The 26,067-nt window shown below is 38.6% G+C and overlaps 1 protein-coding gene across 9 annotated transcripts in view; it reads right to left on the reverse strand.

Annotated features, from left to right (window-relative positions):
* The window catches only part of SPATS2 (spermatogenesis associated serine rich 2), a 148,261-nt gene that overhangs the window by 84,348 nt on the left and 37,846 nt on the right, over positions 1–26,067 (reverse strand). Inside the window, exons 1-5 of one of the 9 annotated variants that reach the window (XM_081596693.1) lie at positions 9,568–9,659; positions 8,638–8,704; positions 5,709–5,835; positions 5,540–5,590; positions 1,922–1,953 (exon numbers count right to left, since the gene is read on the reverse strand). The exons of 3 other annotated variants lie outside the window; for them this stretch is intronic. The gene's annotated coding sequence lies outside the window, so the exon portion shown is untranslated. Of the gene's footprint in view, positions 1–1,921; positions 1,954–5,539; positions 5,591–5,708; positions 5,836–8,637; positions 8,705–9,567; positions 11,330–26,067 lie in introns of those variants that run through there. 5 more of the 9 variants (XM_081596697.1, XM_081596699.1, XM_081596698.1 and 2 more) reach the window with 5 other exon arrangements.

Raw genomic sequence — 26,067 nt, forward strand, 5'->3', positions numbered from 1 at the left:
ATCACTTCATGGCAAATAGATGGGGAAACGGTGGAAACAGTGACAGACTTTATTTTTTGGGCTCCAAGATCACTGCAGATGGTGACTGCAGCCATGAAATTAAAAGATGCTTGCTCCTTGGAAGATAAGTTATGACCAACTTAGACAGCATATTACAAAGCAGAGACATTATTTTGCCAAGAAAGATCCGTCTAGTCAAAGCTATGGTTTTCCCAGTAGTCATGTAGGGATGTGAGAGTTGGACTATAAAGAAGGCTAAGCGCCAAAGAATTGATGCTTTTGAATTGTGGAGTTGGAGAAGACTCTTGAGAGTCCCTTGGACTGCAAGGAGATCAAACCAGTCCATCCTAAACGAAATCAGTCCTGACTATTCACTGGAAGGACTGATGCTGAAGTTCTAATACTCTGGCCACTTGCTGCTTAGAGCCAAGTCATTGGAAAAGACCCTGATGCTGGGAAAGACTGAAAGCCGGAGGAGAAGGGGACAACAGAGGATGAGATGGTTGAATGGCATCACCAATGGACATGAGTTTCCGCAAACTCTGGGAGATGGTGAAAGACAAGGCTCTTAACTTACACCACACACAAAAATCAACTCAAAATGGATTAAAGACCTAAACATAAGATCTAAAACTCCTGGAAGAAAATGCAGAGGAAAAGCTTCATGACACTAAAGTTGGCAGTGATTTCTTGAATATGACACCAAAAGCAGCCAAAAAAAGCAAAAAATTGATAAACTGGACCATGTGAAAATAAAAAACTTATGTACATCAAAATGGAGAAGGCAATGGCACCCCACTCCAGTACTCTTGCCTGGAAAATCCCATGGACAGAGGAGCCTGGTAGGCTACAGTCCATGGGGTGGCAAAGAGTCAGACACGACTGAGCGACTTCACTTTCACTTTTCACTTTCATGCATTGGAGAAGGAAATGGCAACCCACTCCAGTGTTCTTGCCTGGAGACGGGGGAGCCTGGTGGGCTGCCGTCTATGGGGTCGCATAGAGTCGGGCACGACTGAAGCGACTTAGCAGTAGCAGCAGCAGCAGCACATCAAAAATAATCAATGGAGTGAAAATATTAGCAAATCATATATCTGATAAGGGGTTAATAATCAAAATATATAAAGAACCCCTACAACTTCACAACAGAAAAAGAAATGACCCAACTTAAACATGTACAAACAACTTGAATAGACATTTCTCCAAAGAAGATAAGCAAACAGTCAACAAACACATGAAAAGTTGCTTGACGTCACTCATAGCTAGAGAAACACAAATCAGAATCACAGTGAGATATCACCTCATATCAATTAGGATGGCTGTGAACAAAAACAACAATAGCAACAAAACAAAACACACACAGAAACAAAGCCAGAAAATATGTGTTGTTGAAGATGTGGAAAAACTGGAATGCTTGTGCACTGTTGGTTGAAATATGAAATGGTGTAGCCACTGTGGAAAATAATATGAAGGTTTCTCAAAATTTAAAAATAGAACTACTGTATGATCTAGCAATCCTACCTCTAGATATATATCCAAAAGAAATTAAAGCAGGATATCGAAGAAGTATTTGCACATCTATGTTCACTGTAGCATTATTTATAATAGACAAGAGATGGAAACAACCCAAATGTCTATCGACAGATGACTGGGTAAACAAGATGTGGCATATATATACAATGGAATATTATTTGGCTTTTAAAAAGAAGCAAATCTTAATATATGCCACAAAATAAATGAACCCTGAGGATATTATGCCAAATGAAGTGTCAGTCATAAAAAAGAAAAATATTGTAGGATTCCACGTACATAGGGTATCTAAAGTACTGAAATTCACACAAATGGAAAGGAGAATGGTGGTTAGCCAGAGACTAGAGGGAGAGGGAAATGGAATATTGTGATTTTATAGGTACAGGCTCACCTTGGAGAGATTGCAGGTTCAGTTCCAGATCACTGCAACAAAGTGAACATCACAATAAAGCAAGTCACAGAAATTTTTTGGTTTCCCAGTGCATATAGAGTTATGTTTACACTATACTGTAGTCTATTTAGTGTGCAATAGCATTATGTCTAAAAAAAATGTATGTACTTTAGTTTAAAAATAAATTATTGCTAAAAGAATGCCAACCATCATATGACAATGCAGGGTTGCCACAAACCTTCAATATGTTAAAAAAAAAAAAAAAAGCAATATCTGTGAAATACAATAAAGCAAAGTCTGCCTATAATTTCAACGCTTGTGTCTCAGGGAATAGGGAAGCCTGAGGAGAGGGAGAGAGGTAGGGGAATGGTCAGTTGGTGGGTCAGTCAGAATCCATTAAATTTGCCTCTCATTTGGGCATGGTTTGTGGCACTCTAAAACAATTAAAGTAGTAACATCAAAAATCGCTGATCACAGATCACCATAACAAATATAGCAATAATAACAACATTTGGAATATTGGGAGAATTACCAAAATATGACACAGATGCACAAAGTGAGCAATGCTGGTGGAAAAATGGCACTGATAGATTTGTTTAATGTCCATCAGTGGGACACTAGTTTAATAAATTATGGTTTATTCACACAATGAGATACTATGCAAATATTTTTGAGGAAAGAGAACATACTTTTATGTATTGATATAAGATATATTGTTAAGTAAATATGATGGGGAGAAGAATAATTTATACTATCATATATACATAAATATTGTGTATCTGAAAGGATAAACAAGAAACTAGCCAACAGTGATGATCCATTGAAGAATGGAAATTGAAAAAATAGGAAACTAGGTTAAGGAAGACTTTTCAATCACCCTTTTTATACATTTCAATCAACCTTTTATATATTTCTTGCACTGAAACATATAAACATCTTATCTCTTGAAAACAATTGTAATACTTTTTTTTTAAAGACTCATTCCCAGCAAATTAAACCAAAGCTGAAAACTGTCAGTTTAACCTCAACAATGTTTATTTCAACTCAGAAATCCAATCAACGGGTTCAAGAAATGTGTCACTAAGAACCTACAAGTACTAACTCTCTAGACCTGCAGAATAACAATCCAAAATGAGAAAATGGGGAGTTCTAAATAAGAACATTTTTCCTGACTTAAAAGAGTTTTGGTTATGAGAAAACAATCAAGAGTTCCTATTCTACAATACATCATCAGTTTGCCAATCAATATTCTCATTAGCCTTATAAAGGAATATGAAAAAGCAGAGAGACCCAAAGTAATGCATTGATATACTCTAAAAAATAATTAGCAACAAAGGAGATGATGTCCTTAGGTCAAAAGCTGACATTTCCATAAGTCTGTTTTCTCAACAAATGTCTTTATTCATTGGCGCTAACTTTCCAATCCCTGTATCATTCTAACCCCCAAACTCCCATAATTATAAAGCTGATCACCACAAATTTTATTCTGGAAAATGGAATTTTCATTTAGAAAAACCAATAAATTCCTCTTTTTAAATATACACATTGAATTGGAACAACACAGAATTGGAACAAAATAACATTTCTGGAAATTTAAAATACATTCTAAGTGGAAAATCAGAAACCACACAATATCACAACTCCTCTTACTACTATTAAAAGACACAAGATCCTCCAAATTGCTGAACATTAGTCATCAGTGGCAGCTGTAGTGTGGGAGTAGAGGGGGCTCAAAGGAGCAGAGGGGCAATACACACATGTTTGTCTCTTCCTATTTCACTGCTAGCTGGGTGGTTAGAGTTGTCTGTAGCCTCCTCCTCCTCCTCACGCAGGTGGCTGTAACCCAAGCCTAATCAAGCCAAATCATCCTCAGCTGTATAAATTCTTCAATAATGGTTTTAAACAATACTGATCATTTAATCCTCATCCCCTCCACACATATATAAACTCCATTCCTTCCATCTCCCCAAAGCACAGATGCACAAGCACCACAAGGGAATGGAGGCAGCTGTGAGGCAAAAACAAAATACGGCAATTAAGAGCTTTATTCACTGATTCTACTCTATAAAGGGAAATCCCGTGCACACAGAAAAAGTGATTTCTAAATACACCTAACTTAAAAAACTGATCAATTAATAAGTACTTAAGATAACTTACTACGTGCCAAGAAGGGTAGTACTAAAGAATGTGCTAACCATTGGACAACTGCACTCATCTCCCATGATAGTAAGGTCATGCTTAAAATCTTGCATGCGAGGCTTCAGCATTATGGGAACCAAGAACTTTCAGATGTCCAAGTTGCATTTAGAAAAGGAAGAGGAACCAGAGATCAAATTGCCAACATTCGCTGGATCATAGAGAAAGCCAGGGAACTCCAGAAAAACATCTGCCTCTGTTTCATCGACTAGGCCAAAGCCTTTGACTGTGTGGATCATAATAAACTGTGGGAAGCTCTTAGAGAGACGGGAATACCAGAACATCATGCCTGTCTCCTGAGAAACTTGTATGTGGGTCAAGAAGAAACAGTTTGAACCCTGTATGGGAATAACTGATTGGTTCAAGATTTGTTTGTTTAACCTATACGCTGAGCATATCATGAAAAATGCTGGGCTTGGTTGAGTTACAAGCTGGAATCAACATAGGCGGGAGAAACATCAACAACCTCAGATATGTGGATGACACCACTCTAGTGGCAGAAAGTGAAGAGGAACTAAAGAGCCTCTTGATGAGGGTAAAGGAGGAAAGTGAAAGAGCCAGCTTAAAACAAAACATTAAAAAAACTAAGATCACCGCAACTGGCTTCATTACTTCATGGCAAATAGAAGGGGAAAAGATGGAAGTAGTGATAGATTTCCTCTTCTTGGGCTCTAAAATCATTAGGATGGTGACTGCAGCCATGAAATCAGATGGGGTTTGCTGCTTGGCAGGAAAGCTATGACAAACCTAGACACTGTGTTGAAAAGCAGAGACATTACTCTGCCGTCAAAGGTCCATATAGTCAAGGCTATGGTCTTCCCAGTGGTCACGTACAGTTGTGAGAGTTGAACCATAAAAAAGGCAGATGGCCAAAGAATTGATGCCTTTGAACTGTGGTGCTGGAGAAGACTCCTGAGAGTCTCTTAAACAGGAAAGAGATCAAAGCACTCAATCTTAGGGAAATCAACCCTGAATACTTATTGGAAGGACTGATGCTGAGGCTGAAACTCCAGTATTTTGCTCATCTGATGCAAACAGCTGACTCCTCGGAAAAGTCCCTGATGCTGAGCAAGATTGAGGGCAGAAAGAGAAGAGGGCGTCAGAAGATGAGACAGCTGGATGGCATCACCGATACAATGGACATGAACTTGGGCAAATTTCAGGAGATGGTGAGGGATAGGGAGACCTGGTGTGCTGCAGTTCATGGGTCTCAAAGAGTCGGAGACAGCTGGGTGATTAAACAACTACCATGTGCCAATACTTGACACACACTAAAAAACCTTTATCCATCCTCAATGGATAAACCTTGAGGGTGTAATGCTTAGTGAAATAAACCAGTCACAAAAAGACAAATACTGTATGATTCTAATTATATGAGATATTATATGAGAATATATTCTACTTACATGAGAATCTACTTACATGATTCTACTTATAGAGTGGTCAAATTCATAGAGACAAAGTTGCCAGGGGCTGTAGAGGAGAAGACTTAGGAATTAATGTTTAATGGGTAGAGTTTCAATTTGAGGAGATAAAAAAGTTTTGGAGATGAATGGTGGTGATAGTTGCACAATAATGTGAATGTACTTACCATCACTGAACTGCACACTTTAAATTGGTCAATTTTATGTGTATTTTATCGTGATTTTTAAAAATTTTAATGTAGTAAGAAAAAATTTATGAAAGAAAAATTGATTTCTTGACCCAGCAAGAAATCCCTAAGAGAAGAAGAAAGAGAAGGAAAAAAAGCACAAATATCAGTATCAGGAATTTAAAAAAGAAAACTATAGATCTTACAGACATTAAAATATAAGACAAAAATACAAACAACCTTATGTCAATACATTTGAAAACTTAGGTAACAAATTTCTTAAAAACACAAATCACCAAATACACATAAAAAATAGAAAATACAAATAGTCCTACACTGCTAAAAGTAACTAAGGTTATAATTTTAAATTCTCTCATAATGAAAAGGATCTCATCTCTGATCTATTGCTGATAGGAATACACAACTGGTATAACTTCTCTGGAATATAGGCATTATTTCATAAAGTAGAATATTTATCTATGCTATTACCCAGAAATTACTTTTCTAAGTATCAAGGGAAATTCTTGCTCATGGTATACCAGAAAACGTGTAGAATTAGTAACAGTAAGAAATGGAAACAACCCAAATGTCATCAACAGGAAATAAATAAGTTGTGATATATCCACTAAATAAAGTGTTATATGGTAGAGAAAATGAGTCAGCTACAACCGTATGCAACAATGAAGATGAGTCTCGGCAATATAATGTTAAGCATTAAAAAAAAAGAAACTGATTCTCAGATTGCATGATATTCTTTTTTTTTTTTAAATACTCTAGACAATATATTATTTAGACACACATATACGCCTGATAAAATTATTTTTTGAAAAGGCTATGGAAAGATTAAAAAAAAATTTAGAATAATATTTACTTTGAAAGGCAAGAGGACATTAGAGAGGAGAACATGTAAGACTGTCAATATTCAGTACTAAACTCAGTTAAATGGTGGGTTCATGAATATTCTATAAAATACTTTTAAAAACCAAATACACAAACAAAATGATAAAAATAAATACATAGGAAAATTTTCCTTTAAAGGGCCATCAGGGAGTACGGAATAACTGATTCTCACATATTGCTAGTGGGACTATAAAAATCTATTTAGTAAAATCTACTAAGGCTGCCTATATGCATACCCTATAACCAGATATCCCAATCCTAAGTGTATACTCAACAAAATGCATGTATATGTATACCAGAGACAGGTATGAGAATGTTTATAGCAATACTATGTATAAGATTAAACTAGAAATAAACCTAAACACCTACCAATGACAGAATGGATAAACTGTGGTGTATTCACAGAGTAGAATACTATATACCACAGCGAAAAAGAACAAGCTACGTGACACAACACAGATCAATTTCAAACCAGTGCTAAGTGAACAATGTCAGATGCAAAGGAATATATGTTGTATAATTCCAACCATATGAAGTTCATATATAAGTCAAACCAACAGATAGTGATGGGGGTCAGAATAGTGGTGGGAAAGAAACTGGGTCAGGGTACTGGGGGGCTTCTAGGATCCTGGTACTATTCTCTATATATTATTGTGATCTGAGTGTGACATAGGTGTGTTCACTGTGCAAAAATTTATCAGTTGTACCCTTAAGGATTCTGCATTTTACTTCATGTATATTATACCTCAAACTTATTTTAAAAAAAAGAAAGACATCTTTTAACCTCTTAATAGGGCTATTTAACTGATACTCTCCTATCCCTCTACCAGGCACAAACCAATATCCTTAGTTGAACACTGACAGCTAACAGGCAACACTGACAGTGGGGCATTTCTGCTTCCACTAAATTACACTGAGTCTGATGTATCTATTCTCAAACCTACTTAACGCCAGATGTGTCTATAATTACAATCACATGATTGTAAAGAAATACTAAATATATTAATGAACTATGAACGTAAGAAAAGTTGCTCTTTCTTTGAAAACTAAGCTGAAGGCCCATATATTATTAAATCATTTGAAAATCTGTCCTGAACTTAAGTGTGGGTGCTGCTGCTGCTGCTAAGTCATGTCAGTCGTGTCCAACTCTGTGCGACCCCATAGACGGCAGCCCACCAGGCTCCTCTGTCCCTGGGATTCTCCAGGCAAGAACACTGGAGTGGGTTGTCATTTCCTTCTCCAACGCATAAAAGTGAAAAGTGAAAGTGAAGCCATTCAGTCGCGTTTGACTCTTTGCCACCCCATGGACTGTAGCCTACCAGGCTCCTCCGTCCATGGGATTTCCCAGGCAAGAGTACTGGAGTGGGGTGCCATTGCCTTCTCCGAAGTGTGGGTGAGACACATAAATAAAATTGAGGAAAAGTCAGAAATCTAGGAGGAATCTATACTCATTCCTTCAAGTCTTCAACAGTTCTCACTCCACTTAGAAAAACTGTAACTGGAAGTTGTAAGCAATGCATCATGGGGTGCAATTAATGCCAAACAGATGAAAAACTCTCAGCAGCAGACTCATACATAATATATCAAAAGGCTGATGAATAAATGTACACTTATTTGTTTTAAGCTAAAATAAAATGCTTGTGATATGTATGTATCATTTTTGTTTCTTGCTTTAACCAACCTTTTCAGTTAATAGTAAACTATATAAGATTGAATGATATTGGATAATACCTTTATCTCTAATCAAAGAAAGCTTGCTCTGATTACTTTTTGCAAACTAATATTATCTACTAGATAAAGCTAAAACTTTAACTGAAAAACAAATTTACTTATTAAAATGACAAAAGAGAAATCAAATTCACCAAAGCTGAGATGCCATATTTAAAAGGATATGCCCCCCAAAAAGAATATGCCTCTGGTGCCATACTGGCTATTACTGTTAACAAAAGGGCAGCACAGTTAGCCTATCATAGCATAGTCTGGTTACTGTAAGGAAGGTTTCAAAGAAGACAGATGTTGAGAGGACTACCTGGGGCTCAAGAACCAAGGTCTGAATATCACTGAACCGGAAAAACCATGGTCTGAGTGCTGTTGATCTGAAAAAGAGGAAATATGCTTTTGCTAATAAATTTCCTTTGAGAGTTAAACTTTCTCTAAAACAAAGTATTCAAAATTTCTTTCTGGAATCTTATAGAAACAAGGGATTTCTGAAATAACAATATTCATGTTATATATCAGCATCTAGTTAGACTGAATTTAGGCATAATGGCTTCTTATTAGAATTCTTTAAAAGCATTGATCAAAAGCATTAGAGAGCCCTCAGTGATAGTACTTTACAGCTTCTCATTTCATTCATTATTCAACTAATACCACTGAATGCCTGCTACATTCTAAGCCTTGTGGGAGTTTAACTGGGAGGGTGCTGTTTCAGATTCAGGGGGAAATTATGGTATATCAGAATGCAAGGGTTTAATGAGAGAGTAGGTGGTGGAAAAGCGGCAGGCAAACCCCTATTCAACCAAGAAGTTTGACAATAAAGGAATGAAAGAAACAGAGTATCAGCCAGAGTTTTAGCAAGGCCAAGCAAAAAGGGGTTTTCCCCTCAAGATTTATCCCTTAAAAAGGAAGATTTTTTGAAAGAGGAAGAAGAGAGAACCCTCATACATTATTGATAGGAATGTAAACTGGTATAACTGTTATGGAGAACAGTATGGTGGTTCCTTAAAAAACTAAAAATTGAGCTACTACATGATCCTCCAATCCCACTCCTGGGCATATACCTAGAGAAAACTATAAATCAAAGATGCATGCACCCCAATGTTCACTGCAGCACCATTTGCAATAGCTAGGACATGGAAGCAACTTAAATGTCCATTGACAGAGGAATGGATAAAGGAGATGTGGTACACATACACAATGGAATGTTACTTAGCCATAAAAAAGAATGAAATAATGTCACCTGCAGCAACACGGATGAATATGGAGACTGTCATACAGAATGAAGTCAGAGAAAAACAAATATCGTACGATATTGCTATTATGCGGAATCTAAAAAAGATGGTACAAATAAAGTTATTTACAAAGAAAAACCAAAGTGACAAATGTAGAAAACAAACTTATGATTACCAGGGGGGAAAGAATGGAGAGGGATGAATTGGGAGACTAGAATCAACATATACACACTACCATATATAAAACAGATAACTAATAAGGATTTACTACCATACACGGAACTCTTCTCAATGCTCTGTAATGAGATATATGGGAAAAGAATTTTTTAAGAGTTGATAATATGTATATGTTTAAAAAAAGAAGGAAAACTCAAACATACAACAAAAAGAGTAATACTTAAAGGAAAGGTAATATCAAAGGTAATACTAAGCTTACTTTCAGATCCAATTAATCTTGCTTTGATGCATAATATGTGCGAGGATAAGTACTAAGCAATTTCATACACATTATTTTATTTAATCCTCGAAACAACCTTGTGAAATAAAAGAAACATACTTCTGAAGCAAAAAAGATAAGAAAATATACACCTCTGTACAGAGATGGAAGAGGGAAGATGAAGGAGGTCACACCAAATGATTCCAATCGTTTCCATAATGGAAACTAGAGGAGAGAAGGCAGGGAGGCTTGAAGGTCTAAGAGCAAGAGATAAGAAAACTAATACTTACTGCCTACCATGCACTATTACATCATTTATATACAAATTTCATGTAATCCTCTTTAGTATTTATTAGTCATTTAACTGAAGAACTTAAAACTGTGAGAATTCCCCAAGAACTTACAGCTGGTAAGTACTAGAGTGATGATTCAAACCCAGGTCTATGAGACCACAACTCTATCTTTCTACTATAGCACACTGCTGCATCAACATCAGGAAAGTGAAAGAGAATAAATACGAGAGGAATAAAAAGGTCACGAAACAGCGAAGGTTCAGTTACAAACAGCGTGAATATGGAGTAGATAATGCCATCACTATGCCCTCTAGCCAAGGTTCAACTGCCCAACTAAAAAGTATTTAACATTGGGAAGTTACTAAAGTTGTAATAATATATACTTTTAAGAATTAAAATTGGGGAAGAGACTTCCACTTTCCTTAAAATTACTACTATTGCTCTTTACTAACTGAATATCTACAAAATATTAGGCATTGGTAGTCTCAATGAATTTGCTACCTAACCATTCGAAGCTACAGTTTAAGTACTTGCCAACGGTCCAAAATTCAACACTAACCTGAAGAAGTGTTCCAGTGTCAATCAAAATACCAGAAAATATCCATCTAAGAATAGCTTAGTTTTCTTTCACATTGAAGACTGACTTTATTTACAAGTAATGAGAGTTAAGTCCCCAAGACTAACAGACATAGAACTGTCATAAAAAAGTGAGAATACAGATCCATTTACTGTCCTTTTACGACAAAATGTGCTGCTGCTGCTGCTGCTGCTGCTGCTGCTATGTCGCTTTAGTCGTATCCAACTCTGTGCGACCCCATAGACGGCAGCCCACCACGCACCCCCATCCCTGGGATTCTCTAGGCAAGAACACTGGAGTGGGTTGCCATTGCCTTCTCCAATACATGAAGGTGAAAAGTGAAAGTGAAGTCACTCAGTTGTGTCCGACTCTTAGCGACCCCATGGACTGCAGCCTACCAGGCTCCTCCGTCCATGGGACTTCCCAGGCAAGAGTACTGGAGTGGGTTGCCATTGCCTTCTCCGATGACAAAGTGTGAGAGACCTCTTAAGATCACTTGATATCTTCAATGGAAAACTGTTGTGTGTGCTTAGTTGCTCAGTCGTGTCTGATTCTTTGAGACCCTCTGGACTGTAGCCCACCAGGCTCCCCTATCCATGGTATTTTTTCAGGCAAAAATACTGGAGTAGGTTGCCATTTCCTCCTCCTGGGATCTTCCAGACCCAGGAATCGAACCTGTGTCTCCAATGCCTCCTGCATTGCAGGCAGACTCTATCCACTGAGCCATCAATGAAGTCCATATTTGTTTTGTCCTTTTAGGACAAATTGTAAGAGACTTTGAGATGGACCAAGAAGATCACTTGGTATCTTCAATGGAAAACTGGGCACTGTGTAACATGCACCTTTCCTAGTTACCTGATTCTACAAGCTTTGCATTCTTCATGACCTCTGAGCTGTTTTACAACTGTTAAGCTGTACTTAAATGGCAGCAATGCAAAGGAGTCATGTCCACACACTTAGAAACAAATTCTGTACAGTGAGGGAGGAATGATTCTCCCCATCCCTATGCATAGGCCAGTTTTGTATAGATCTGTAAACTCATTTTAGCATACCTGATCCTATACACATGCAGTACTTTGAATTCTCTCTTATCTTTCTGGTTTTCCCATTAATTACTGAATTAAATAACACATTTTACATGTGATCATTTTACATCCATATAAAAATCAAGATTTTGTCTCAGTCCAGCTCAGTCGTGTCCGACTCTTTGCGACCCCATGAATCGCAGCACGCCAGGCCTCCCTGTCCATCACCAACTCCTGGAGTTTACCCAAACCCATATCCATCGAGTCAGTGATGCCATCCAACCATCTCATCCTCTGTCGTCCCCTTCTCCTCCTGCCCCCAATCCTACCCAGCATTAGGGTCTTTTCCAATGAGTAACCTCTTCACATGAAGTGGCCAAAGTATTGGAGTTTCAGCTTCAACATCAGTCCTTCCAATGAACAACCAGGACTGATCTCCTTTAGGATGGACTGGCTGGATCTCCTTGCAGTCCAAGGGACTCTCAAGAGTCTTCTCCAACACCACAGTTCAAAAGCATCAATTCTTCGGCACTCAGCTTTCTTCACTGTCCAAGTTGCATATCCACACGTGACCACTGGAAAAACCATAGCCTTGACTAGACGGATCTTTGTTGGCAAAGTAATGTCTCTGCTTTTAAATATGCTATCTAGGTTGGCCATAACCTTCCTTCCAAGGAGTAAGCGTCTTTTAATTTCATGGCTGCAATCACCATCAGCAGTGATTTTGGAGCCCAAAAAAATAAAGTCTGACACTGTTTTCCCATCTATTTCCCATGAAGTGATGGGACTGGATGCCATGATCTTAGTTTTCTGAACGTTGAGCTTTAAGGCAACTTTTTCACTCTCCTCTTTCACTTTCATCAAGAGGCTCTTTAGTTCTTCTTCACTTTCTGCCATAAGGGTGGTGTCATCCGCATATCTGAGGTTATTGATATTTCTCCTGGCAATCTTGATTCCAGCTTGTGTTTCTTCCAGCCCAGCGTTTCTCATGATGTACTCTGCATATAAGTTAAATAAGCAGGGTGACAATATACAGCCTTGACGTACTCCTTTTCCTATTTGGAACCAGTCTGTTGTTCCATGTCCAGGTCTAACTGTTGCTTCCTGACCTGCATACAGTTTCTCAAGAGACAGGTCAGATGGTCTGGTATTTCCATCTCTTCCAGAATTTTCCACAGTTTCTTGTGATCCACACAGTCAAGGGCTTTGGCATAGTCAATAAAGCAGAAATAGATGTTTTTCTGGAACTCTCTTGCTTTTTCGATGATCCAGCGGATGTTGGCAATTTGATCTCTGGTTCCTCTGCCTTTTCTAAAACCAGCTTGAACATCTGGAAGTTCACGGTTCATGTACTGCTGAAGCCTGGCTTGGAGAATTTTGAGCATTACTTTACTAGCGTGTGAGATGAGTGCAATTGTGCAGTAGTTTGAGCATTCTTTGGCATTGCCTTTCTTTGGGATTGGAATGAAAACTGACCTTTTCCAGTCCTGTGGCCACAGCTGAGTTTTCCAGATTTGCTGGCATATCGAGTGCAGCACTTTCACAGCATCATCTTTGAGGATTTGAAATAGCTCAACTGGAATTCCATTACTTCCACTAGCTTTGTTCGTAGTGATGCTTTCTAAGGCCACACTAGTGATGCTTTCTAAGGCCCACTTGATTTCACATTCCAGGATGTCTGGCTCTAGGTGAGTGATCACACCATCATGATTATCTGGGTCGTGAAGATATTTTTTGTACAGTTCTGTGTATTCTTGCCACCTCTTCTTAATATCTTCTGCTTCTGTTAGGTCCATACCATTTCTGTCCTTTACCGAGCCCATCTTTGCATGAAATGTTCCCTTGGTATATCTAATTTTCTTGAAGAGATCTCTAGTCTTTCCCAATCTGTTGTTTTCCTCTATTTCTTTGCACTGATCGCTGAGGAGGGCTTTCTTATCTCTCCTTGCTATTCTTTGGAACTCTGCATTCAGATGGGAATATCTTTCCTTTTCTCCTTTGCTTTTCACTTCTCTTCTTTTCCCAGCTATTTGTAAGGCCTCCTCAGACAGCCATTTTGCTTTTTTGCATTTCTTTCCCATGGGGATGGTCTTGATCCCTGTCTCCTGTACAATGTCACAAACCTCTGTCCATAGTTCATCAGGCACTCTATCAGATCTAGTCCCTTAAATCTATTTGTCACTTTCACTGTATAATCATAAGGGATTTGATTTAGGTCATACGTGAATAGTCTAGTGGTTTTCCCTACTTTCTTCAATTTAAGTCTGAATTTGGCAATAAGGAACTCATGATCTGAGCCACAGTCTGCTCCTGGTCTTGTTTTTGCTGACTGTATAGAGCTTCTCCTTCTTTGGCTGCAAAGAACATAATCAATCTGATTTCGGTGTTGACCATCTGGTGATGTCCATGTGTAGAGTCTTCTCTTGTGTTGTTGGAAGAAGGTGTTTGGTATGACCAGTGCATTCTCTTGGCAAAACTCTATTAGCCTTTGCCCTGCTTCGTTCTGTACTCCAAGGCCAAATTTGTCTGTTACGCCAGGTGTTTCCTGACTTCCTGATGGTTAGATTTTGTCTAACCATCCTTTAACAATGCATTTTATACAACATGTATTATATACCATGGAAGACGAAAATTTTAATGCAAAAGTTCAAGGGGAAGAAACATCATTTTACACTAATATATTTAAGGAAGGTCAGACAAAACTTAGGCCCTGTCTCTACCCAGTTCTGAAATTTTAAGACTTTAAGAAGCACAGTCATTGTTCTAAGAAGCATAGTCACTGTTGAAACTGATTGTTCTTAAGAGTCCATAATTCACAAAAGAATTCTTTGAAAATTATATTTCCAGCTGCTTTTTTCTTCTAATGCATAGTGTAAACAAAAGACTGTCTCAAGAACAGAGTTTCATCATTTCAGACACGCTTAGAATCTTTTGTATGAACTACTTTTGTTAATTACAGTCACTAAAAAAAGATAGTTACTCAATCTGTAATAACTTCTATGGGAAAAGAATCTGAAAAAGAACAGACATATGTATATGTATGACTGAATCATTTTGCTGTATACCTAAAACTAACACAACATTGTAAATCAACTATACTCTAATATAAAATAAAAACTAAATTAAAAAATACAATAAATAAGTTTATATTCACTTTTTAAAAGATGGTACATCTTCATATTAAGGTAAAAATCTACATGTGACAATTGTTTTCCTGATCCAAAAGATTTTTTTTTCAGTCAACAACTGTACAATCATAAAAATATTAAATATATTTGTTATTTCAAAATAATAGTTGTCTTCTATTGGTGTATGTCACAAGAAAAATTAAATATTTTTTAACTAACTTGATTCAAATAAACAACCTAAAGAAGCCAGAAATCATTACACAAACCAAACATTAAATCAACAATGTATTTTAAATTCATAATACAGGCGGAAAAGGCATATCTAATTCTCAGATCTTCTGGCTTTCTAAATCCCAAATTTAAAATAGCTCTAAAACCAGTGTAGTCTCTATGGAATTACTGGTTTCACAAAGCAGCTTTTATCCTCACTCAGGATCAAACTAATCCCCTGACACTCTCAGGAGAGAAAGAGTAAAATCAAGTTGTACCAAAAATCTTTATACTCAGCATTCATTCAGATCTTCAAAACCACTTTCATGGCTTGTAACACACCAGAAAAATATTACTCTAGCAAGTAATTATTTTGTACAAAAATGAATAATTTAAATTGGAAATAATTTGCTACCCATGTCATTCATAAATCCATGCTACTATAATTCTTAATATGAATGCATAATACATGCAGCATATCATGCATTAAATATTCTAAAAGATAAGTTCTTTAGCTGAAATTAGTTAAGTAAATACTAGCCAATTTAAAAGCAAGAAAAGTTAACTCTTCCTTCTCCCTCTCCATCTTGACTCCCTCCAAACCAGCAGGAATCTTTCAGGTGCTAATGTGCGTCAATTAGAAGAAAAGAGAATGGGGATAAACAAAACAACTGGAAAAGGCACAGAATGCTATGACCCAAAAGAGATGTTAATCTTCCAAGTTGCAACCGAAGTTAAACTACAGTGAGAAGTCTTCACCATTTTCAGTAGTTCAAAATAAGGTACGTACTGTCCTCCTCCTTGGGAATGTAACTCATTCCAAAACTTTCTTTTCCGACTCTTCCCTGGAGCATGTGCTTGTAGGATTCTATTAAAGCTTTGTAAAGGTATTTTTTAAATACCAAGTAAAAAAAAATAACTGAATTATTTAAAATAAAAGTTAACAGGCTTTTCTCTCTACCCTCAATTCAACAATGTATAGATCAGGAGACAAAGGGGGGAAAAAACAAACAAACCAGGTAAGTGATTAAATACAGTCATTTCTTCTTCCCCGAGTGGGAGGAGCAATATGGTAGGCAGCTATTTATTTAACAACTTTCTATTCCCTAAGCCATCTTCCTTTTTTCACATCATCAGAGAATTTGGGTAAATTCCCTCCTGATGCACAAATCCAGAGAGAAAAGTAAACAAAGCAACACTGGGAAAAAAAAAATCAACAAATAGAACACAAAGATGCAATATTCACATTGCCTATTGGACCATAAACAATAAAGAAAAATATATCTACTACCACCTTCTTTTAATCTAGAGAGAAAAAATAACACAATAACCTCTACAAATATATATCATAAAATATCCCAAATTTCCCAAATATTTTATCTCCAGACCCAGATCACTATAGTAAGGTTTACGAGTAAAGTCTCCTCAGATGGGTTCGGACAGGAGAGTGGTTTGAGAGACTATTCCCTGATGCTATTCAAAGTTTCTTACAACCCGCTTTACCACCTGCTCTAGAGTCCTCAAATTGAAAATTCTATCACCTGCCCCCTTTTCAAAATCTCCCTTAAAGGTATCCCTGCAGGCATTAAGAAAGCTAGCTAAACTCAACTGAAAGTGTAAATGACACACGGGTACACATACTCTTTAACCCTTGGAAAAACTAACTCTTCAATTCAAACGAATCTCAGTGGTAGAACTTTTTAACAGTTTGGGAGCTTTTTTTCAATTTCTTTCTTTGTTTCCTTTGTCTTCTCCTTGAGATGGAGGTACCATTATACCTACTCTCATACAAAAGAGAGCCCAGGCCCTATCTCTACTGAAGCAGAGAAGGGTTTGTAATAGTGAAGTCTCCTTCCATAGCTCATGACAAATCCATTCTTGAACATTAAACCATGTGAGGCACTCTCCTACCTCCACCATCCCCATGAACAGGAAAGAGAAAGCCTGCTCTAAAAGCTTGACCCACTATCTGCTAGCTTCCAAAATTTTATGATAGGTGTACAGGTGGGGCATTTTGCATTTTAAAACAGCTCTGCAAATTCTCTAATCTTACTCCTATCAAAAAAAGGTAAGAGTCTGGGACTTTCCTAGCAGTCCAGTGGTTAGGACTCCCCGCTTCTGCTCCTAGGGGCCTAGGTTTAATCCCTGGTCAGGGAACTGAGTGAGATCCCACAAGCCACGTGGCACAGCTAAAAAAAACAGTGAACTTTAACTCTCCTCCCCATGAAGAGAACAAAGCAGAAGTGACACTGAACAACCTCAGAAGTTAGTTCATAAAAGGTGATAAACCCTCTCTCTGGCACCCTCCCAGTTCAGACAAGCTTGGGGTCCTGAATTACCATGTAAGATATCCAGCCACCCTAAATCCCTGATGCTAGAGAGTCTATGGACTGAAGCCTCAGAGGGTTAGAGAGGGGGGTGCCAGCTGTTTGAGTCTTCCCAAGTCCAGCCACCAGACTTGTGAATGAGGAATCCTTGGAGATGACCCCAGGCTCAGCAACTATCTGCCTCTAACTGTGTAAAGAGACTTTGGTAAGGAATGCTTTTAAGATCTAATTCGAGACCCAGCTATCATTTGATAGCATCCTCATGAGAAACCATGAGAAAGAACTGCCTGAGTCCAAACATCAAAAAACCGTGAAAGAAAAAGTGAGTGGTATTTTACATCACTCAATTTTGGCATAGCGTGTTACATAGCAACAGACAGCCAAACCAGATTTTGGTATAGGGAGTGGGTTACTTTCACTACAAAAATTAAAATGTTTACCTTTGGGACTGGGTGGCAGGAGAAAGCAAGAAGGGCCTTGAAAGTGTTAGTGAAAGCCTGAAGGATCTTACTTTTTTTATTTATATTTTATTTTTGGTTGCACTAGGGCTTCATTGCTGCGAGTTTTCTCTAGTTGCAGTGAGTGGGTGCTACTCTTTGTTGTGCTGCATGGGCATCTCACTGCAGTGGCTTCTCTTGTTGCAGAGCACAGACTCTAGGTGCATGGGCTTCATAGTTGCATCATGCGGGCTCAGTAGTTGAGGTGTGTGGCTCTAGGACAGTCCTTGAAGGGCCTTAAGGACACTGGTAGGAAGTTGTCAATATAAAGATTTAAAACAGGGATCACCAAACTACAATCTACTGGCAAAATTCAACCTACCTGCCTGTTTTCATAAATTAAGTTTTACTGGAACACAGTCAACATTCATGTTTACATACTGTCTATGTCTATGGCTGCTTTCTCACTACAAGAGCAGAGTTGGATAGGTGTGCCTGAAACCATAAAGTTCAAAATAAAATATTCATTATCTGGCCCTTGACAGAAAAAGGTTACTAATCCTTGGCTTAAAAGAAAGTGAGGAGCACCTCCGTGGTGGCTCAGCGGTCAAGAATCTGTCTGCCAATGCAGGAGATACAGGTTAAATTCCTGGTCCAGGAAGATCCCATATGCCACGGAGCAACTAAGCCTCTGCACCACAACTACTCAGCCATGCTCTAGAGCCCAGGAGTCACAATTTCTGAAGCCCATGCACCCTAGAGCCTGTGCTCTGCAGCAAGAGAAGCCACTGAAATGAGAAATCTGTCCACTGTAACTAGAGTGGTCCTCTCTCCGCAACTAGAGAAACACCTGCACAGCAACAAGGACCCAGCCCAGTCAAAAATAACTAATGAAACAACAAATAAATAAAAATTATTTTTTTAAAAAAAGACAAAGATCATAACAAAAGAAAGTAAATTGATTATCTGAAGTTTACATCAATAAAAATAAATAAAGTGAGGAGAGTTATTGGAAGCAACAGAAAAAGAGAATCTTATTAGATAATGGTGGAAAGTTTAGCAAAGCTGTCACCTGCAGTAATGTGAAAAATAGATACAACTAATGTACTGATGAATATATATATATTGAACTAATAAAATGATGAATCTGGTACAGAGATTTCTAGGCAGAATGTCAAAAGTGTCAACTGTTTGTGGTTGTGTTTTTAGCTGTGTTCCATAAACCACAGGTAGAGATGAGAAAAAGAAGGAATTATATAATTTTCGAGCAGAATATAGAGAAGTAATGAGAAGTCAGTGCACCACAGCTAGAGGGTACCCCTGCTTACCACAACTACTGAAAAGCCCTCGTGGCAACGAAGACCCACCAGAGCCAAAAATAAAAATAAATAAATAAAATTATTTTTAAAAAAGAAGAAATGCCCCCTGAGCAATGATCAAATTCAAGGCAGTGTCAGGAAAACATGGCCTAAAGAGTAAACTCTTATTCAGATCAAGGGTTGGCAAACTTTTCCTATAAAGGGCCTGGTAAGTATTTAAGGCTTTGCCGACCTTACACAGTCTCTGTTGAACATTCTTCTTTTATTTTTTAACAGCCCTTTAAAAACAAAAAAAAAACACGGAATTCCCTGGATGTCCAGTGGTTAAGGCTCCACACTTCCACTGCAAGGGGCACAGGTCTCATCTGTGGTGGGATCCAGCAAGTCGCATGGCAAGGCCAAAAACAAAACTAAAAACAAATCTCAGATCACTGGCCAGTTTTCCTACCCCTAGGTTAAGACTTGTAAGAGATTTAAGGTGGAGTCTCATAAATTCTTTCAAACAAAAGACTTTCTAAGAATATTAAAGGTGTTGTCCCACAAAAGGTTTTAAGGAAGCTGACAGGGTTTAGGACATGCTAAAACCAAAATATGGCACCCTGGCATATTGAATATTTTAAGCTGAAATATCTGAGAAAAGATTAGAAAGAGGAAGATCACTTTAGTCTTCTCCCCACTCTTCTCCCCTAAGGCAAATCATAAAACCCTCCTGTAAGAAGCACCCTCCCTATACCTGTAAGAAAAGAGCATCTGTATATCCAAAGACAAAGGGACAAGAAGAAGAGTCCTAACAGCTGCTGCTGCTGCTAAATCACTTCAGTCTTGTCCGACTCTGTGCGACCCCATGGACAGCAGCCCACCAGGCTCCTCTGTCCATGGGATTCTCCAAGCAAGAATACTGGAGTGAGTTGCCATTTCCTTCTCCAGTCCTAACAGCAGGCCATGCTAAACTTCCACCAATTTATGCACTGTGACTTCATATTCTTTGATCTATTATTTCTCCATGCTGTCTACTGCTCTTCATTAAACCTAGCATAAAAATACTCAGCTTCAAACATTTCTTTGAGCCCTCATTTATATCTCCTGTTTCACATAAAACATACATTAGATAAATCTGTGTACTTTGTCAGTTTAATTTTCCAACCCAGTCAGGAACCCTAGGAGGGTCAAGGAAAACATTTTTCCTCCTCTACAAAGCCGTAGAGAAGGGCTTATATCAGTGTGTAAGTGTGGCTTTCGTCTAACAGAGTGAACCCTTCAATAAGATTCACAGAGAAGAATTTTACATTCAGAAACATTATCATCTTGGACTAAAAAGGACAGAGACAGTACACAACGAACAGAGGCTTTGAGGATGGTTCCTGGGCAACAGGGGCTAAACTTAATCTCACAACTAGCAATATGTGCCTGGTTGGATTTCAGAATTGATGTGGACCAGTGACTGTTCTGTTCTTTACATCCTTCTTTATTTTTTAATAGGAATGTCTACAGTTGTTACTTTATGCTCATTATTGCATACAGGGTGGGCTGGATATGGGAGAAGATAATGTGACTTTTTAGTTCACATATCTTCAAAGTGAAAGCAAGGGTACTCAAGGAACTATACCCAAGGAACTATATCCAAATAGCCTTATCTCCACCTGGATCTGATTTAGATGACAAGATCCTGGATCTCTAAATGTTAAATTGTTAAAATTGTTAAAACTCAATATTCAGAAAACTAAGATCATGGCATCTGGTCCCATCACTTCACAGCAAATAGATGGGGAAACAATGGAAACAGTGACAGACTTTATCTTTTGGGGCTCCAAAATCACTGCAGATGGTGACTGCAGCCATGAAATTAAAAATGCTTGCTCCTTGGAAGAAAAGTTATGACCAACCTGCTGCTGCTGCTGCTAAGTCGCTTCAGTCATGTCCGACTCTGTGCGACCCCAGAGACGGCAGCCCACCAGGCTCCGCCGTCCCTAGGATTTTCTAGGCAAGAATACTGGAGTGGGTTGCCATTTCCTTCTACAGTGCATGAAAGGGAAAAGTGAAAGTGAAGTTGCTCAGTCGTGTCGGACTCTTAGCGACCCCATGGACTGTAGCCTACCAGACTTCTCCATCCATGGGATTTTCCAGGCAAGAGTACTGGAGTGGGGTGCCATTGCCAACCTAGACAGCATATTAAAAAGCAGAGACATTACTTTGTCAACAAAGGTCCGTCTAGTCAAAGCTATGGTTTTTTCAGTAGTCATGTACAGATGTGAGAGTTGGACTATAAAGAAAGCTGAGTGGTGAAGAATTGATGCTTTTGAACTATGGTGTTGGAGAAGACTCTTGAGAGTCCCTTGGACAGCAAAGAGATCCAACCAGTCCATCCTAAAGGAAATTAGTCCTGAATATTCATTGAAAGGACTGATGCTGAAGCTGAAACTTCAATACTTTGGCCACCTGATGCAAAGAACTGGTTCATTTGAAAAGACCCTGATGCTGGGAAAGATTAAAGGCGGGAGGAGGAGGGGATAACAGAGGATGAGATGGTTGGATGATATCACCGACTCAATGGACATGAGTTTGTGTAAACTATGGGAGTTGGTGATGGATAGGGAAGTCTGGCGCACTACAGTCCATGGGGTCGCAAGGAGTAAGACACGACTGAGCGACTGAACTGAACTGATCCTGGATCTCTAGCCTGAGCCTGATGCTGTACTAGATAAGACTTTGAGGGCTTCAGTTTTGCCTTTGAGTGCCTGTGTTTTGCATTTGGAGGAAGATAAATAATTTGTAGCCAGAGGGAAGACTAAACCAGCTTTGAAATAAGTTTTGCATATTCTTGACACTAGGGGCTACCCTGGTGCCTCAGACAGTAAAGAATCTGCCTGCAATGAAGGAGACTGGGTTGGGAATGGCTACCCACTCCAGTATTCTTGCCTGGGAAATCCCATGGACAGAGGAGCCTGGCGGGCTACAGTCCATGGGCTCGAAAAGAGTCAGGACACGACTGAGAGACTAACACTTAACACTTCACTTCATTCTTGACACTTCTCCCAGCAAGTGGTAGACTCTAATTCCCTTCCCTTTAAACATGGATTGGCCTTAGTGAGTTGCTTCTAATGAATAAAATGCAGTGGAAATGACACTGATTCTGAATCTAGGTCATAAAAGACAATATAGTTCCCTTCTGGCTCTCTTACTTGGAACAAGTACTTTAGCAGCCCTAAGCCTCCATGTAAGAAGTCTGGCTACCATGAAGTAGCCTCTATGCTGGAAAGACTACACAGAATTCGAGGGAGATAACAAGGAGCCCCAACTATTCCAGCTTCTAGCTATCTGGACTTCCCTGCTCAAGTGTCAGACATGTGAGTCTAGCAGGAGGCCCCCAAGATAACTCCAGGCCAGGCTAAGTACAAATACTTTTTTGCACAAGAATCACTTAGAGGGCTTCCCTGGTGGCTCAGTGGTAAGGAATCCACCCACCAATGCAGGAGACTCGAGTTCAATCCCTGATCCAGGAAGATACCACATGCCGCGAAGCAACTCAGCACACTGTCCATAACTATTGAGCTGTGCTCTGGAGCCGGGGAACTGCAACCAATGAGCCCATGTGCCACAACTACTGTGGGCTTCCCCGGCGGCTTCAATTTGGAACACCTGAGCTCGATGCCTGGGCTGGGAAAATCCCCTGGAGAAGGAAATGGCAATCCACTCCAGTATTCTTGTCTGGAAAATTCCATGGACAGAGGAGCCTGGTGGTCTACAATCCATGGGGTCTCAAAGAGTCAGACACAACAGAAGCAACTTAGCATGCAAGCACACACGCCGCAACTACTGAAGCTCGGTGCCCTGGAGCTTGTACTCTAATATAAGAAGCCACTGCAATAAGAAGCTTGAGCAACGCAATGAAGAGTAGCCCCTGCTAGCTGCAACTAGAGAAAAGCCCATGCAGCAACAAAGACCCAGCACAGCCAAAAATAAATAAATTTTAAAAAATAAAAATAAAAAAAGAATCATGAGCCTAGTCAACACCCAGAACCACGAGAGTTTTATGCCAAGTTTGGAGTGGTTTTGTTCATAACTGCAACAACATGCCTGGAGACTCTAGTCTGAAATGTTAGGAGGACAAACTTGTGATGTCCGACTCTTTGCAGCCCCATGGATTGTAGCCCACCAGGCTCCTCTGTCCATGGGATTTCCCAGGCAAGAATACTGGAGTGGGTTGCCATTTCCTTCTCCAGGGGATCGAACCTGAGTCTCCTGCACTGGCAGGTGGATTATTACTGCTGATCCACCAAGGAAACCCCCTTTTTTATATTACCAACAAAATGACATAAATCAGTATCTTTATTCTCCCTCAACTCCTTCTTTCCATGGTTGAAATATTTGATTTGACCATGGTAAAAAATATTTTTATGAGTGATTTAAATATATACAATTATAATGTGACAAGTATTATGTTTCAAACTATGTCAGTCTAACTTTAAATGTTATTTGAAAGCACCTAGATTCACACACACAGAATTAATGGTTTGCTGCTTACTTGCATATTATTTCACTTATTTTATAATTTTTTTTTTTACTGAATAAATAATTTGAGACTAGTAGTCACATAATCTCTGCAACATAACACTAATTTGTAGTGCTTTAAAAAGTGGCTTTACCCGCAGCAGGCTTGATCCTTGGGTTGGGAAGATCCCTTGGAGGAAGAAATGGAACCTACTCCAGTATCCTTGCCTGGGAAATCCCATACAGAGAAGCCTGGTAGACTACACTCCATGGGGTCACAAAGAGTCAGACAAAACTGAGCAAATAAGCATGCACACACACACTTGGCACGTACACACCTGCAGCAGAACTAGAATAATCATCACTAATATATAATGAACCACTCTTTCTAATGCCTCTTCATTGTTAAATGCCATGGTCAAAGTTCAGAGAAAATAAATCTTTTGCATTTGAAGATATAAAATTCAATGTTTTTAGATCACTGGCAGAGAATTTAATGTTCTAGCTCTTAGAAGGAAAAATGGAAGATGATGTTCACAGATTATAAACATGGTTAAGCTCAATTTCTGTACAGAAATTAAAACAGCTGAGCCAAGTACTAATTGGCCCCAGCAGAATGGCAGAAGGTATTCTGGAATAGGAAAAGTAAGGAGGCCTGAGGTCAAGATAACTTACTCTGAAAATGTAATTACTTTCCCCATTGTATAAACACTTCCAACTAGACATTGTAAGGAAAAAAGCTTTAATCTTCTATGAAACCAAATAACTAAAACATCCTAAATTATTTAGCAGCAGTTTAATTAACCTTTTTTCACTCTTTCCTAGATTGTCATATATATATATATATATATATGTATATATACACATACATACATATTTTTTTTTAGCAAGAAAGCATTGAGAAGAAAAAAATCAAACATAATCATAATCACTTTGGGAAGAAATTTTAAAGAATCAAAATACGTGTTCTACTTTAGATACGATTCTTCAAACACTGAGCAATACATATACCCCCAAGCATATATATACCCGTATACGTATTACATATATCCAAGTATGCATAACTAAAAGAAAAGAGAAGGTCAGTGTGCAAAAATTTATTTAACCCATAATACGGTTGATTTTAAATCCTAAAGGAAATTAATCCTGAATATTCATTGGAAGAATTGATGCTGAAGCTGAAGCTCCAATATTTTGGCTATCTGAAGCAAAGGGCCAACTCATTGGAAAAGACCCTGATGCTGGGAAAGACTGAAGGCAAAAGGATAAGAGGGTGGCAGAGGATGAAATGGTTAGACAGCATCACTGACTCAATGGACATGAATCTGAGCAGACTGTGGGAGATAGTGGAGAGAGAACCCAGTGTGCTGTAGTCCATGGGATCACAAAGAGTCAGACATGACTTAGTGACTGAACAACAACAATAAAAAGGCTGATTTAAAATATCCTCTTGGTCATACAGCAGAAGTTTAGGCCCTGTACAAATTTTGAAATATTAGTAAACGAAGATCACTCTTCCTACAGAGAATCCACAACTACCTAATTCTTACTTTCTCATTCAAAAGTCCCTCAATAAAACTGACTTCAGATGTTAGAAAAACACTAAACTCAATGAACTAGATCACATTGAAGAATGAATATTTGAGAGCCCCTAACTTTTCATAAGATATTAATAAAAGACTGTAAAAAGTATAATGCAATATAGTGGGAAAAACTCTGGTTTCCCCCCAAAATTTTCTTTAAGTACTACATCAAAGGGATGAGGCTATTATACTTACCACTGCATCCCCCAGCACCTAGTACAGGGAGAAGCATATTAGCAAGCACTCCAAACTCTGCATACATGAATATTTTGTTTTTATTCCCCACATAAGAAATATGTGTTCTATAAGAAACATGTGTTCTAGTTCCGTTCTATCAGTGATGAGCTACATAATCTTTTGGAGAAGGAAACGGCAACCCACTCCAGTATTCTTGCCTAGAGAATCCTGTGGACAGAGGAGCCTGGTGGGCTGCCATCTATGGGGTCGCACAGAGTTGGACACAACTGAAGCGACTTAGCAGCAGCAGCACATAATCTTTAGTAAGGAACCAATCTCTCAAGCTTTAGTTTCCTTTACATGACATAAAATGATGTGAGGAGGCGACTGGGATGAGGATTAAATAGTAGGTCTCATGAGGCCAATGACACTGTCTTATTCACCTCTGTATCCCCATGTCTAACAAAGTGGCTTGGGCACATTCAAATATTTATTGGACCAAGTTTTT

This window comes from Giraffa tippelskirchi, chromosome 4 (assembly GCF_054371585.1).
Source record: "Giraffa tippelskirchi isolate mGirTip1 chromosome 4, T2T-mGirTip1v1.2.pri, whole genome shotgun sequence".
Classification (NCBI taxonomy): domain Eukaryota; kingdom Metazoa; phylum Chordata; class Mammalia; order Artiodactyla; family Giraffidae; genus Giraffa; species Giraffa tippelskirchi.